The sequence below is a fragment of the Pistacia vera genome, unplaced genomic scaffold (genome assembly GCF_008641045.1).
Source record: "Pistacia vera cultivar Batoury unplaced genomic scaffold, PisVer_v2 Contig318, whole genome shotgun sequence".
NCBI lineage: Eukaryota > Viridiplantae > Streptophyta > Magnoliopsida > Sapindales > Anacardiaceae > Pistacia > Pistacia vera.
The window spans coordinates 759,803-777,275 of record NW_022196133.1 but is presented as its reverse complement, the minus strand read 5'-3'; the positions used below and the strand labels follow the sequence as shown (position 1 = coordinate 777,275).

At 33.9% G+C, this 17,473-nt stretch overlaps 1 non-coding gene and 1 pseudogene across 1 annotated transcript; both read right to left on the bottom strand.

The window, feature by feature from the left end:
• Window positions 1-1,891: 1,891 nt before the first annotated feature.
• Window positions 1,892-1,975, bottom strand: TRNAM-CAU. Its single transcript is given in 2 exon segments — window positions 1,892-1,927; window positions 1,938-1,975. It is a non-coding gene; the product is annotated as a tRNA-Met (tRNA).
• Window positions 1,976-4,807: 2,832 nt separating this feature from the next.
• On the bottom strand, window positions 4,808-16,111 carry LOC116136701 (annotated as a pseudogene).
• Window positions 16,112-17,473: the final 1,362 nt, after the last annotated feature.

Below are 17,473 nucleotides of genomic sequence, written 5' to 3'. Positions count from 1 at the left end.
AAATGACCATTTTGCCCCTATTGAAACTTTTATGGAATTCCTCTATAAAACTAGTTAAATATATTCACTATGACTATAAAATAATCTCTACCATATTTCTGAATGTGGGTATTACATTTCTCTCCCCCTTATAAGAATTTCGTCCCCGAAATTCTAGCACTTTCATCTCTTGCTTCACCCATCGCGTAGCCTTCTCTACTTTGTGATTCCTTCAGAGGACTCTCATTAGTGGAATATTCTGATCTCAGAATTTTATTATCTATTTGTCCAGTATCTGAACTGGTTGTTCTATATACACTAGATTCTCTTCTAATTTCCACTTCATTGTCGTTGATACATACAAAGGATCACTCACTAACTTGCCAAGCTACATGACATGGGATAGATCAAGTATCATAGCTGTACTACAATAAATCTACAGGTTCCCTTGTCTGTTCTTTGCGATATCTCAATTGGGCTTAAATTTATGATTTTCTTATCTATGCTGAATCTTAAGGCATATTTATGAGGGCAATTCTTAACAAAAACTCTGTTACCCACTTGGAATTCCACATTTATTCTTTTAAGTCTGCATAACTCTGTTGTCTTTCTGGGGCTCAACGTACTATTTCCTTGGGTATATCGGATATCCTAACTATCCTTCTGGCATATATTCGGGCTAACCATTCTTATCTACTTCTATGGTCACTCATAGAGTAATATATCTCTTTTGCACTCGCCAACTTATTATCTTGTGTCATCACTTGTAAACTAATTATTCTTCTAAATTCTTGGCACCACTTCTATTTATCCATATGAAGCCATGGAAATTTGATTCTTTCCTCGTCATCGTATTCTGCTTTCGGGGGGTCTATACACATCTGGAGTGATCCATTATTATTTGAAACCTTTCACATTGTATCCACAAAGAAATGGTCATAACCCATTCATCTATGCTACCCAAAATTGTTAATCGGATTTCCAGATGTATATTTTACCTGCAGGAAACTCTCTAAAACACTTATTACTACTATCAAGGCTAATTTTTATATATATATCCTTTGTAAAACACATGAAACACAACACATACATTATTGACACTTCAAAAGATGAAAAATGAGAATTTGTACTAGATTAACAATTTCTTCTTGCATTATTGTAGACACTAGAAAACATCACTCCATATGCACTTTTGAACAAAGACCATAGCTGCACTTGCATCAACAATTTGGTGGTTTTTTTTTTTTTTTTTCTTATTAAACAAAATAACCCAAATCAAATTATTGAAGTTGAATTCCTCACAACCATGGAGGCTTCATGGTCAGGTTTGTTTTCTGTAGCTGTAAAATTCTAGAAGGGATAATGTAATGTTTTGTGCAGCTAATAAGGGCATGCCATTGAAACGAAAAATTAGAAGAAATTGCTACAAAATATAACTACATGAAGCAAAATTAATGTTCAGTTAAACACCAAAGAAAGATTTTAGCACTCAAACATGTACTGGCTTCCTCATATCAATGGAACACGAATACAGATAGGTATGCTGCAAGTCAGCCGAAAAGTTAGGGAAAGGGCAAGAAAGTAACATCGTAAGAGATGATCCAGGCAAGAGCAGTATAAATAAAGCAACAATAACTATGAAAATTGAAGTTTAAACAGTTGGAAAGTACACATACCATAAGTTACCCATATACCCACTATACACACGGATTATTTGATAAACATGAAAAAAGAACTTTTCGATTAACAGTACACTACCCGAAAATATTCACATAAACAAAAGAAACAAAGTAAAAAATGCTTGAAAACATACACGAACAAAGTCAAAACTGCATATATTCACATAAACAAATAGAAAATCAGAAATGAAAAGCTAAGTCAAAAAACATAGCCACTAATTCGAAAAGGTGAGTGGGGTGAGAGAGGCTCGAACTCTCGACCTCAGGATCACTCCAAGCTATGAGACCTACGCGCTAGCCAACTGCGCCACCACCCCACTTGCTAACATATTAAGAATCTAATTAAATAAAATATCCAAAACAGGATTCAACTGATTAAGATATTCCAATTTAAAATAAAAATGAATCCGTAATGTTTATGGAGATAATTTTGGAGGCTTTTAAATATCCATTAAACAAATAAAATATCTAGATAAGTGTTTGAAACTAACTTATTCATATAAAATAAATTTGGCTGACTTCATTTAGATGGGATTGATTTTCATTCTGCTGAAACTGTATTGAATTTTAATCTACCCCTTGAATTTGAAATCATGAATAGGGTTAGTAAAGAGTATCAAGTGAGGCTATATACAGAGTAGAATCTAAGGTTACCACTGTTTTGTTGCTGAATTCTTGATTAATATTTCTGTATTGCTCAATTAAATGAGTGTGGATTCTGCCATTTGGGTTTTTTTCCTGCTAATAACCCACGAGGATTTAGCAAATGCCTATGGATTTTGTGGTAGTATTAAATGGGCCCATTGGTTGGTTGGAGCCTTTTATTTTTTTGAACTGGAATTTTGTCCAATTATAATCACTTCACTTGGAGAGGGATTGCATTAATGCATGATGCATGGATATGTAAATATAATCTAATTAATTTAATATTGTATTACTATAGATTTGATCAATGAACTCAACCAGTACATATTGAATGAATGAACCAAAATGGATCAAAGATACGTATCCAGTAAACTCCAATATTTTAATAGAAAAATAATATTGTTAAAAGCCTAACGTGGCAACAGGGCAACCGTCATGACAATTGACAAGGATAGTTGGTTCCAATTAATACATTTAATTTCTATATTCGGAAACTGGACCCAAGACACCTCAAATTCAGACTTCTGCTTGGCCTGCTTTCCCTATAATTTAATTATTTGTTTCATCTTGCGCTATCCATCTTCAGGATTTAATTATAAATTTTATTATTTATCTCTGTATGATAAATATTAATTACTAAATCCAAACATAGAGGGATCTGAGTTACAAGAACGAAGAAATTTAAGGTTGGCAATCCATGACGCATTTAATAAGTCTAACTTCTTGGAGTCAGAAGCACTTTGTCGATAACCTCCTCCAGATTCATGTAAGATGATCCTAAGGAGCAGTAATGGCATGTTTCTGTTATGTAACGGAAACATAAACTCTAACGCTAGCTATTGAATATAATAATAACAAGTAGTAAAGCATAACAAATAACCAAAATTAAATGCAAAAATAAAGAATACCAGGAATTAACGAGGTTCGGTATTGAAACATCGTCCACGGGCGCTGCAAAAGAAAACTTACTATCTCCAAACATTACAAACTTTGGGCAATACAACAAATACCCAAAACAAAGGGGAGATACAACAAAACTTACAAACTAAAGGGTCCTAAAGAAAGAACCCAACAAAAGAAGTATAATGGAATTACAACTTGAGATACAATTAACATTGATTTAGGTCCTATATAAGTCCCTAAACCTTTCTCCATTATCATTCACCCCATGTGATTTTGCAAAAGCCATTTTTCAACAGTTTCGCCATCTTCTTCATTCAATAGCTTTCTTTTTCATCTCTTTCCCCTTCTCCCCTCCATCAACTCTCGAACAGGGATTTTAACTTAATCTCTTTTCATGTCGTTATCTTTCCATGCCTATGCCCACTCAGTGACGGACTGGGATTTTTGTTGGGGGGTATTCGTGGCTCTGCCATTGTTTATCAAACAATTAATGAAAAATTCAAAAAAACCACGAGCCTTAAGCAAATGAAAATATATAATATCAATAATCTGAAAGAAAAATGCAATAACATAATACTTTACCACTTGAACTAAATCTAGGAGAAGTAACCCTGAGCAAATTATGTTAAAATACATTCAATTTACGAGAAACAACAATAAATTTTTTGTGAAAAACCTTTTCAATTAAAAATATCAAAAGACCATGGAAATCTAACGATCCACTAAATCAACATAATTAAAAAAGTTTACAACAATCCAATCCACAAAAAATGTTCTACACAATTTTTTTTTTTCAAAGATTATAATATAATTTTTCATGATTTTGATTAGGCTTAGCCTAAGCTAAATAAACTAAAACTTAAATTAAGTCAATGTTGCCTTAACTTTTAATATGAATTAATAAAAAAAGGGGAAATTTCCTAGTAAAAAAGATAATAACTCAAACTTCTTTAATAATCGAGAGCAGTAAATGGTGACGTTTGAAATGTAAGAAGTGGTGGGTGAAGGGTGAAAAATAATGTTCAGTAAAATATAGTTAAAGTTTAATTTGGGAAAACGGGAAAATTCTTAAACACAAAAATAAATCACACGATCTATGCATTTTTCCATCAAATTAGATAAAAATCCTCCAAAAATAAGCATGATTCAACCTTAAATAAACAAATAAAATGAGCAATACAAATACCTAAAACTAAGAAAAACAGAAACGAAGTTAATTGTGGCACCTTGATGAGGTGAAAGCTTCAACAATTTTAGTCTTCAAAGTTTTAAGAACGAATAACTAGAGAAGTGAAGAGAAATGAGAGAATAAAGAATTTTAGGGTAAAATCATAAAAAACAGATGCACGTAGAAAAGAGTAGAGAGAGGTTTAAACTTTAATATAATATAGGTGTGGAATATATTAATAGCAGTTTTTATAAGTAAATATATATATAATTTCCCATTTTTTTATATATATATTATAGAATTTTTTTTATAAACCTATATAAATAATTTTTTTTTTTTTTTTTAAATGTGAGGGTAGGCCTACCGCTACCCTCCAAGGGGTTGGGTCCGCTCCTGGCCCCATCCTGCAACTGTATCGGCAATTTGTTGTTGTTCAGCAAAAAAGGGCAGCAAACCACGGGAACTCCACCACGATACTTTCAAGAGTAGAATTCCCGCCGTATGGGTTAAGAACCCACCAATGATGGGGGCTTAAAACTTGTCCTGAGGACACCATGCTCTGGTGAGAATTGCGTGTCACCAGCAACAAGATGGGCCTAACGACCACAAAAATGTTTGCTTGCTATTCGAAGTCCCCACGCAAACTCAATTATGACGGCCGTCGACTGCAATGTACCAAAGTTCACGTAAACAACTGAATTTGGTTCTTTTGAGTCTAGCCATCAAACATTCAGTTTCTTCTTTCCATTAAATTTGATCCAATGCTTCGTGTGCGTTATCTTAGGATCTGATTATGAAGATGGGGGACCGATGGAGTATACAGGTGGCAACATTGAAGCAAACGCATCTAAAACGTCCTTCTCCAGTTCGTAAAAAGTGTTCAAATAATCGCAGAGCCTTTCTAGCTCTTCAGTCTCCGACAGAATAAAATCTATATAATAGTATGAAGATCAGTAGTTGATAAAGGTGGGGATATCTCTCAAAAGATATCTTTCATGCCTGGTATCCAATCTATAATCGTTTCTAAGCAGGGGCGGATAGCCCCTTGGAGGGTAGGCCTCAAGTTTTAAGAAAAATTATTAATATATAGACCCACAAAAATTGATATTAACATATATACCCATGATCCCTCAAGTTGTTAGAAAAAAATTATTATAATAGACTCACAAAAATTGAATTAACATATATACCAGGCTATCCTTGAATTTTAAAAAAATGAGAATTATTATACATATATCTAGACCACAAAAAACTTGTTATATATATATATTCCAGCCCACACATATTAAAAGTTTAAAACTCTGTCCATTTCTTCCGGCTCCACCTGCTTTTTAGATTTTCCCAAAATTCTTACTCTCTCATTCTCTCTTTCTCTTCCTCATGCTATTCAATCTTAAAACTTTTAAAATTGAAATGTGAAGCTTTCACTATTCAGATGTCACAATAGCTCTGTTTCTAATTATCAATTTTAGGTATGTGTATTACTCATTTCAATTTAGTTTATTTTAGGGTTAAACATGTTTTTTTTTTTTTTTTTTTTTTTGAGGTTTTTATTCTAATTTGAGGGAAAAGACATGGATCTTGTGAGTTTATTTTGTGTTTTGTATCTAAGAATGAACTTGTTTCCCCAACTTAAAACCTTAAATATTTAAAAGACGTTATCTTTTACCCTCACCACCACTTTTCTACATTTGAAAAGTCACCATCCTGTTACTCAAAATAAATAAAGAAATTGTGTGTAATATCTATGTTTATATCAAGAATTTTTTATTATTAATTATATTAAAAGTCAACGCAATGTGACTTGATTTAAATTTTGGTTGACTTTAGCTTAGGTTAGGTCTGGTCAAAGTTTGAAAATTATATTATAATATTTGAAAACAAAAAATAAATAAAATTAAAAGAAGTTTGCTCAAGGTTACTTAACACATTTACTCAAATTTTGCTTTCATGAATTTATTCAAATAGGAAAGTATTGCGTTATTGCATTCTTTTTCTCAGGTTCTTGATATTGTATTTTTCTTGTTAAGGTTTCATGATTTTTTTTTTTTTTTTTTTTTTTTTAGTTTTTACTAGTGTTAGCAAACAATGACAGAGTCGCGGAGGCCTCCCGACAAAAAATCGGATTCGCCACTGTTTCTGAGTACCAATTTGTCAAATAGCTCTCATTGCAAATCAAGAAACATTATCATTTATATTGACATTTGAAAAAAGATGCACGATCAAACTAGTTCGTAATGCTTTAGAATTATTACCAACAATTTATGTTTTATCTTATTTTATTATTCATTCTTGAATATGTATACCAAGTTGAAAAGTATATAGGTACTATAATTAAACACCTTTGAGAGGTGTATAAAACCTTCTCAATGAGTTGGCGAAAGTGAACATACGCCATGAAACACATGCACTAGTAGACCATAAAAGGACTTCAGGAATGCCTAACTCTTCAGCTACATCAAGAGTGAAGCTCCATACGCATCAGAAACTATGCAACACTGGTGAACATCGGAGGGGGGATGTTTAGCCACCAAGAAGGTTTTTAAAATGAGGTAAGCAATATTTGCTAGTGGAGGTCACATAGAGATGGTACGTCTTGAGTGGCGTCGACATCTGTGGGAGGGAGGCCATCAGGAATGGTTTTGAATCAAAAGTGGGAGGCCAATGAGAGAGTCGGGGCCTCTAGATTTAAGAAGGCGTGATGGTTGAACTCAGTGCTAACAAAAGGTGATATGAAAGCCTTTGTGGTGAAGGATTTTGGCTAGGTGTAGCAGGGATTTATTAGCAACGGAAACATAAACTCTAACGCTAGCTATTGAATATAATAATAACAAGTAGTAAAGCAAAATAAATAACCAAAATTAAATGCAAAAATAAAGAAAACTAGGAATTAACGAGGTTCGGTATTGAAACCTAAGTCCTTGGGCATTGCAAAAGAAAACTCCAATATCTCCAAACAATATTACAAACTTTGGGCAATACAACAAATACCCAAAACAAAGGGGAGATACCACAAACTTGCAAACTAAAGGGTCCTTAAAGAAAGAACCCTAAACAAAAGAAGTATATGGAATTAATCTTGGGATATAAATAACATTGATTTAGGCCTTATATATAGGCCCAAAAGTTTCCCACTTTTCATTCCTTTTCATGTGGGACAAACTAACTCATTTGGCCCTATATGTATAAGTCCCTAAACCTTTCCCATTATCACTTCTACCCCATGGATTTTGCTAAAAGCCATTTTTCAACAAATCTCCACCTTGGCGAATTAGCAAATCTTCAAGTTTTGTATTTTCTCGCAAATTTGCAACACCTTCAAAAGCACCAAAAGACACAGTTAAGCTCGCAGGATGTTGATCAAGTTCAAACAAAATGAACTTGACCCTTGTCACTACTGAAGTCAACATGTCTGTAGGATTATCTTTGTGCCAATTTCTGGAAAATCATTTTCCCATTTTCAATATATCCTACACATAAAACTAAACAATATTATAGTACATAAAAATATACTGTAGAAACCATTTCACAACTTGCCACCTTCCTACCAGGATCATACATAGCCTACTCACTACTAAGCTTGTGAATATCAGGCCTGTGTACCCATGGCCCATCATACATTGATCAAATCGCTTGTACCACTGTCTTGGTGACTGCTTCAAACTATATAGTGATTTCTTCAATCTGCAAACCCAATTTTTCTTTCCAGCAACCCTATAATCATCTGGTTGAGTCTTATGATTTCCTCTCCCAACTATCAGTGAAAACACGATTTTCACATCCAATTGAACTAGTCAAAATCAAACTGTGCCACCAAGATTAGCAAAATATGAATGGAAGATACTTTACACCAGGAGAAAACACTTCACTGTAATCAAATCCTTCCCTTTGAGCGTATCCCTTTACCAAACCTAACCTTGGGCGAACATCTTATTAGGAATCCCTTCTTCTTTGCATACACCCATTGACACCAATCGCCTTCTTATGTAGGGATCGCATTTCATCATTCATGGCCGGTTTCCATGATTCAAAATTTGAACTCCTAACTACTTCTTTATAAGTAGTAGGAATATCATCACATACGATTGGAAGTGCATAAGCCACCATATTAGCGAAAGAGCAGCAGCTTGCGAATTTCTCGTCTGACCTATTGTATGCAATCGATTCTGTTGCTGATAAGATTCTTGGGATAAAATCTCATTTCATTCTATAATATCCACATTAGTCACCTCAGAATCACTTTTGTCTCGTGGACACTATCTGGTTCAACTATGTGTCAAACTCCACCTGCTGCCGAGTATGCTCCACACACATATGCCACAGCTTGAGCATTTCTAAATCTGTATCCTCCTGTCGACTGCAGCTTGCGTTCCAATAACTGTACTACCATTATTAATACAAGTTGTTTCTCCTTGTGCCTTTCATTACCACAAGAGCGCCTGAAGAAACTTTTAGAATCCATCTCGCATATTCACTGTGAAGCCTTAGATTCCAAGCTCCCAAAGAGATGAGATTCTTTTTCAACTTCGGTACATACCGAACACTGTCAGGTTCTAGTCAAGCCATCATGATTCTCAACCGAATTGAACCTATCCCAGGTGTTTACAAGCAATCATTGCCCATATAAACAACTCCTCACGTTCTTCAAAATTAAAGAACCAGTCCTGGTGAGGACACATTATGAGGTGCTACTGAATCCATAACACTCATTTGATCTAGAGGTGGATGGTAGGCTAATAGATAGAAATCTGACTCATCTCTTCACCTCAACAATGCATGCATCAGAAGCAATTTTGCCTCTTCTTTTCAATTCGGACAATCTTTCTTCCAATGCCATTCTCATGACAAAAGGCACATTGATCCCAACTGAGTTTCCCTTCGAATGGATCTTCCTCTTCTCTCATTCATGTATTTGTTTTCTAGTGCCTTCCATAACTTATTGGCAGAAGTCTCTTTCATGAATGGATATTTATGCTCTCTACAAAGATATGAGCGATCATCCCACACGCTTTTACATTCAACCTCACCAGCTCTTTTCATAGGCATCTTCTGGTTTTTTCCTCCCGAACGATATCTAGATCCTGCTGATACAAGCTACCATTACCTCACTCTGCCACAAGCCAAAATTATTTGGCCATCAAATTTTTCAACATCAATTTTGCATTTGAAACCGTTATCATGTTACTGGTGTGGATGGTGGTGCCGCGCGGACAGTGATACCTCGGACGAGAATCCTCGGACGATGATGCCATTTAGCCTTACTCAGTTGGCTTGGTAAACAAAGTTCCAATAACCAAGCTCCACAAAATGTTATATTCAATAGTAACCAACAAAACAAAATAGCCCTAGGTAGTAGTAGTTCGTGAAATGATTAAATACGCACCAGGAAAATTTCCAGGAAACAATGGAGGGGTCACAAATGGCCCACTTAAAATCCATTCTCCTTAGACTTTTATCGTCTTTTGACAGAATTTCTAGACATGCATATAACCATACAATAGCTACTCACTGTCCTAAACTAGGCTCTGTATACACTTTTTAGCAACGGAAACATAAACTCATAGCTAGCTATTGAATATAATAATAACAAGTAGTAAAGCATAAATAAATAACCAAAATTAAATGCAAAAATAAAGAATACCAGGAATTAACGAGGTCGGTATTGAAACCTACGGCCTTGGGCACTGCAAAAGAAACCCACTATCTCCACAAAAATTACAAACTTGGGCAATACAACAAATTCCAAAACAAAGGAGAGATACAACAAAACTTGCAAACTAAAGGGTCCTTAAAGAAAGAACTCTAAACAAAGAAGTATAATGAATTACATTTGGGATATAAATAACATTGATTTAGGTCTTTATATTAGGCCCCAAAAGTTCCCACTTTTCATTCCTTTAGTCGGGACAAACTAACTCATTTTGGCCTATTACATATAAGTCCCTAAACCTCTCCCATTATCACTCTACCCATGTGATTTTGCAAAAGCCATTTTTAACATTTATGTGGCCTTGAGCGGGTAAGGATGCAAACTGCATGGGCTTTTCAGTTGTTGCCAGGAACCCATTTGCTCTCAAATACTCACTATAAGGAATATGTTTATGTTGTGAGAGATTAGCTTGAGGCAGTTTTATAGCAAGTCCAGAAGGAAGGTCAAACAGTGTCTCATCTATGCCACCTCCGAGGGAAAAAAAGGAAAAGTCAATAAATACACAGTTAAAAATGATGGACTTTACAGACAAAAAGTAAAAAAAAAAAAAAAAATCGAATTTTGTTAATAAAGGTAAATGATAATAAATTTTGTGTCAATTAGCAAATATAATACTTATAAAAATATTTATACAAAGTGATATAATAAAAAATAAATAGAAGATGAAATAAGAGTTTGACATTTTATTTTATTCTTATTTATTTTTATCATCTCAATTGTATGAAAATTATATAATTTTTTTTTTTTAAGTATAGTATTATATTAATATTTACACTAATATTGAAAAGAATAATGAAGTTAATAAGCCAAAAATTGAAAAGGAAGAGAAAAAATGGCGCACTAGTCTATGATCCACATAGTAGGATCGGGCAATATTTTAGAACCTATAACTCGACTCGTTTTGGGTTTCTTACCCCTAGACCTACCGTTTTGCCCCAACCCAGCCCACCCACCGTCTTGCCCAGTCAGAAATTATGGGCACCCATGAATATGAGAATGAGGTACCATGCATCATCAACGACAGTGCTGATGATATATGTATTTATGTGGCCCATAAATTAAGTAGAAACGGTGAGTGAATGAGTGTGTCGCCATATTTTTACTCAAGTTTTCTGTTTCTGTTCAGTAAATTACAACGACAGAAAATGCAACTTATGATTAGAGACGGAGAAGACAAATGAAGATGGGCTGGCCCAGGGATCCCTAAAAGGAAGAGCACTTCATGCCCACTGGGCTGAGGCATGGACTCCCTTATAGGATTTTCCCGGGAAACAAAAAATCCATACAAGGTCAATGATGTGTTCTACAATGGAAGAAGCACATAAATACATTGCTATAAGAGTTAAGGATAATGTTTTGGCTTACTCAAATTAGTGGAAAACCCACCACGAAAGTAGCATGAAACTTTGCTGAATGTCGGACCACTAGCTGCACAGGCCACTTTCATTTCATACCTGTTTTGCATAATTTTCATCTGCTGCCGGTGGGAAGATTGACAGTAAGGGAGCCAACCCCACCACCCACATTAAAGCTTCTCAATTTGCCATTTGTCAAGGAAAAAGCCATCTCGGTTGTACTTCTGAATAGAAACACACTAGAGTGCTGTTTGCCCTGCATCGAAATCACTTGCAGCTCCTCGTGTATCATATCGAGCTGCATGATTCAAACACAGCTAGTGGTTCTATAGAGTAACCGAGATGGCTTTTCATTGACAAAAAAGGCAAATTGAGAAATAAATACAAAAAAGTAATGTCTCGTTAGAAAGTATTCTGAGTATCCTATAAGAGATCCAGAGAATTGCTAGCTTAAAAAGGGTGTCGTCAAATTTTTATCCTTAATTCAGTTATAAACTACTATTCACAATGAATATTTTTTACATATAAAATCACATTAAATTTCTTCACTGAGACAGTGTGCAATCCTCTCGCCAGTTGAAGTCTCCGACCACTACAATCTAATACCTGCAAAATAAAGAAAGCAACGGGGTGAGCTATAATGCTCAGTAAGTAAACTAACTAATTATGCTCTTACTCTCTATCCCTTTTTGTTTTACTGCTTACTAAATTGTTGCTTTCTCTCTTATTCTCAGGCTTACTTAGCAGTTCCTATTCTTCTAAATTTCTAAATCTCTAAGGTGTGCTATTTTTATCTTTTATTTATTTCTCTGCTAGATTATACTTTTTGTTTCTTCTCTACTCAAAAAATCGCTAAGTTTTCGTGCTATTTGTCATGTTTATAATTTTTGTTATTTTCTAGCATGTATCTAATTTCTATTTCTTGTATATCTCTTTCCTCCTTTTTTTTTAATTCTCGTAGGTTTCTATTTCTTTTCTTCTCTATTTCATAGGCTTCTATTTTTTTCTTTCTATTTATGGCTTCTATTTTCTTTCTTGGCTAGTCCGACCACCAATAATAAAATAAACTTTTAATCTATGCATAAATGCATGGAGTGCAATGCACATAAAATGTCTGATGCCTATGCAAATGATCATGTTTGTATTCTTTCTAATTTTTTTTTCTAATTCTTTCTGGAATTCTCTCTTTTCTTTCGAAATTCTTTGTTTTTTTTATTTCTTATTCTATTTTCTTTCTTGAAATCTTTTTGTTTTGTTCTTATCATTTTCTTTCTTTGAATTCTTTCTGTTTTGTTCTTTATTTTCTTTCTTTCGATAATTCTTCGTTTTCGTTCTGGGTTGCCAATCGACTAGGTTGAGACATGGATTTGGAACTGTCGTGTGACGTATTCTGAAATTCTTTCTGGGTACAGTCCTCATCATATGCACTTCTAGCGGACTGCACATGTTTTCTAATGAGGCTTCTCATATGGATGGCGTGCATGTGGAAACTTGCATCTCTGTCACCACTAGCTAAGCAGCGAATTCTCACAGGTTCCATCACAAAAGCCCTTGAAAACTGCTCTGTAAATGCAAAAAACTAGCTAGACATTTTCCATAATTTTAAAATTCTGAAATATAGTATTAGCTATGCATCATTAATGATTGTTAGCACGATCCCAAAATACGTGTCTGACTCTGGCATGTATTCTATTAATTCCAAGGCTTTTATTTCATACTTTCTGAAAGCCCAAAGTTCTACTAGCAACACGCTTAACTTAAATATTTTCTATTTATTCTTTATTCTAAATTATATGCATCTGTGTACTACGCCATCTATAAATCTACATAATATGTAATTCTTCAATTTCATGCTATGTAAAATGACACTACACAATACATTATGTCTCACAAATTCTACTTTCTATAATTCTATTAAGAGATATTAAAACGGCACATTCAACTAGGAATGAATTTACATTTTGGACAATCTAATTCTCTATAAAAAGTTATGCCACAACTTATGTATAAGTCTACTAACTTGCCCATATGCTACTAGATTTTCTCAAACTTAATGTACATAACCATGTCATTAAACAACTCTTAATATTTTTCTAATGTAATAAACATTTCTGTACAACTTCTAAAAACAAATCTTAATGCCATAAATTTGCATTCCTTAATGACCATTAACTTCAATTGTTATACATGCCATTATTCTTCTTTCCTTTGGCTACATTCTATACTAATCTATATTGCCATATATCAATTGTAAATTCAATCAACATATGGCACAACATATTATCTTGGCTAAATTCTAATTTCTTTCTAACATTTAACTAAACTTTGGCCAATTCAAAATTTTCTCAAGATTTTCTAGCAAATTCTATGGCTTGTAATATATAAAAGGCAAGAAAACATTACCATACCAATCAATTTCTAAAATGGTCATGTATTTAAACATAAACTAAACTTTTATTTCTTGATGTTTATACTTGGGAAACTTTTCTATTCTTTATACAATAAAATCACTTATACATATTATTATAACTAATCTCAAAACAAGAAACAACAATATACTCATTTGGCCAAGCCATTCTTGAATGACTTTCTAATTCAAGCATACAAAGCTTGACAATTTGGGGCCTTTGGATCAGGGGTAAATAAGATAACGGGGTAATATTCATTTATTTTGCAAGATTACTGTGTTTTGGTTGCAAGTAATAAAATATTATAGTAATTTTATTTCAAATAGTGGTTACTGTGGTATGTGAGAGTAATATTACCTTACTAGGGGTTATTAAAACATTATCGGGGGTAATATAATTTTTCTTCCCATTTTTCCTTAATTAAAAACATTTTAGACACAATGCCCTCAAATGCTATCAAATAAAAATTACCCAGCCCCTACATTTGAGAAATTAGCTAACACACTAGCAACAAAAAAGTTTAAAAGTTAACAAAATACCCCCAACCATCCAAGACCACTCCAGCCGTGACTCACCACGCCACCCTCGATGTCAGTCACCGTAATGGTGCAGACCAGCGGGATCTGGGGTGTGGTGCAAAACGGCCCAATCTGGTGTTTATGGCTGTTTCACAGCCAAAGTTGTGGCCATGAAGCGGCAAAGATCTGGTCATGAAATGGCATGGCCAAAATTTGGCCTTTTCACAACCAATTTGTGCGTTTCAGTCACATTGAAACGACCACATCTTTGGCTGAAATGGTCATAATTGGTGTTTTCTAGCCATTGTGATCACATTTTACTTTGCCGGGCAGGTCGACCATATACGGCGATTCGTGGCCTTCTTCGACTGCCAAGGCGCTGGCGGTGGTGGCTGGGCGACAGTGGTGGGGTGGGTGAGGGTGATTTTGCTAAAATTAAAGTTTATATGGCTGGGTTATTTTAGCAAAATTTCAAATATAGGGGGTTAAAAAAATGATTCAAAAATAATAATAAAAATAATATTTTATAATATTTAAAAAGAGGGCAATTTAGTAATCTGTATAATATACTCATCCATTTATCCTCCCAAATAAATAATATTCACCAATTTATTCGAACCAACCAAACACATTTTTTTAAACATTTCTAATCTTCAAGTGATTTCTTTCCGTTAATATAATATACCCCTATAATAAAACATTATATGATCCAAACCCTATGGTGGCATATTGTATATTAATATAATACATTTTACTATCATCAATACTACACTATTGCAACAATTAATATCAATTTTGCCATCATTTTCTAAAGTCATAAGTTTCAAAACTCATATTCAATGACTAAATACAATATGTCATTCAAACTAATGCTAAAAGTTTAGCAACTTGAACCATGCACTAAAGGACATTCCTTTCATGAACAACATAACAAGTGTTATTTAAATTTTGGCATAACTAAATCTACTCTTGAATACTAAAACTTACACTTGGTTAAGCCTAACATAACCTTTCAACTCCAATTCTTCCTCTCTCAAACAATTTCTCAACAAGACTTAACAAACTATGCATGCATTTTCTCTTGAATTTTCATCAAACAATTCACATGCAATGCAAATATTGGTTGGCCACACTTCACATCTCCCAAATCCACCAAAATTGGAGCAAAAACCACCAAACTTAACTTCAATTCTGGCCGGATTCAACACTTCCAAATTCCAACATCAAACATTCAAAATTTCATCAAAGTTCAACCAAAACATCACATCTATATAACTACTCATCTTGGCTAAACTTTACACATTATTCCCATCAAACAAGCATCTAAACAGCCAATACTTCTTATCAACTCATACACAAAAACTCAAGAATCAACTTACACAATATAATACTCAAATTAAAGCTAGATTGAGTTACTTACCTTGAATTTGTAAACACTAATGAAACCTTCCTTTACTAAAATTCTTTTCCTCTTGGACCTTGGATGCTTTAGGATTGAAAATCTACAAAAATTTAAGCTAAACCCTATGATTTCTCTTTAAAATTTGATGAAGAAGCTGAGAGAAATGGATGAGAGGTGGCATGCTCAAGGGTGAGAATGGTTAGGGTTTTGTCAATTGAAGCCTTATATTATTACATTCCCATTTTGCCCTTGCATTTTATATAATTTCAATTTGCCATATGCATACCAATATCCCCACTTTCAAGGATTTAACACATATTCTTGGTTATTTCACCCACTTTCATTAGTTTGAGTAAAATACCATTTTACCCTTATTCTTTAATTTTTTCTATTGCTTTACGAATCGTATTATCTGCATCACATCACGTGTATTTCTATAATCTTTCTACACTCTATTCTCACGGCTAGCACACTAAACATTATATTTATCATACTCATTTCATTGAACACTGATTCTGTGTGAAATGACCATTTTGCCTATTGAAACTTTATGGAATTCTCTATAAAACTAGTAAATATATTCACATGACTATAAAATAATCTCTACCTATTTCTGAATGTGGGTATTACATTTCTCTCCCCTTATAAGAATTTCTCCCCGAAATTCTAGCACTTTCATTCTTGCTTACCCATCGCTAGCCTTCTTACTTGTGTGTCCTTCAGAGGACTCTCATAGTGGAATATTCTGATCAGAATTTTAATCTTTGTCCAGTATGAACTGGTTGTTCTTATACACTAGATTCTCTTCTATTTCCTTCATTTGTCGTGATACATACAAAGATCACTCACAACTTGCCAAGCTACAGACATGGGATAGATCAAGTATCATAGCTGTACTACAATAAATCTACAGGTTCCTTGTCTGTTCTTTGCGATATCCAATTGGGCTTAAATTTATGATTTTCTTATCTATGCTGAATCTTAAGGCATATTTATGAGGGCAATTCTTAACAAAAACTCTGTTACCCACTTGGAATTCACATTTTTCTTTTAAGTCGCAAACTCTGTGTCTTTCTGGGGCTCAACGTACATTTCCTTGGGTATATCGATATCCAATATCCTTCTGGCATATATTCGGGCTAACCATTCTTATCTACTTCTATGGTCACTCATAGAGTAATTATCTCTCTGCACTCGCCAACTTTACTTTTCGTCATCACTTGTAAACTATATCTTCTAAACTTGGCACCACTTCATTTATCCATATGAAGCCATGGAAATTTGATTTTTCCTCGTCATCGTATTCTGCTTTCGGGGGGTCTATACACATTGGAGTGATCCATTATTATTTGAAACCTTCACATTGTATCCACAAAGAATGGTCAAAACCATTCATCTAGCACCCCCAAATTGTTAATCGATTTCAGATGTATATTTTACCTGCAGGAAACTCTCTAAACACTTATTACTATATCAAGCTAATTTTTTAATATATCATTTGTAAAACACATGAAACACAACACATACATATTGACACTTCAAAAGATGAAAAATGAGAATTTGTATAGATTAACAATTTCTTCGCATTATGTAGACACTGAAAACATCACTCCATATGCATTGAACAAAGACCATAGCTGCACTTGCACAACAATTGGTGTTTTTTTTTTTTTTTTTTTCTATTAAACAAATAACCCAAATCAAAT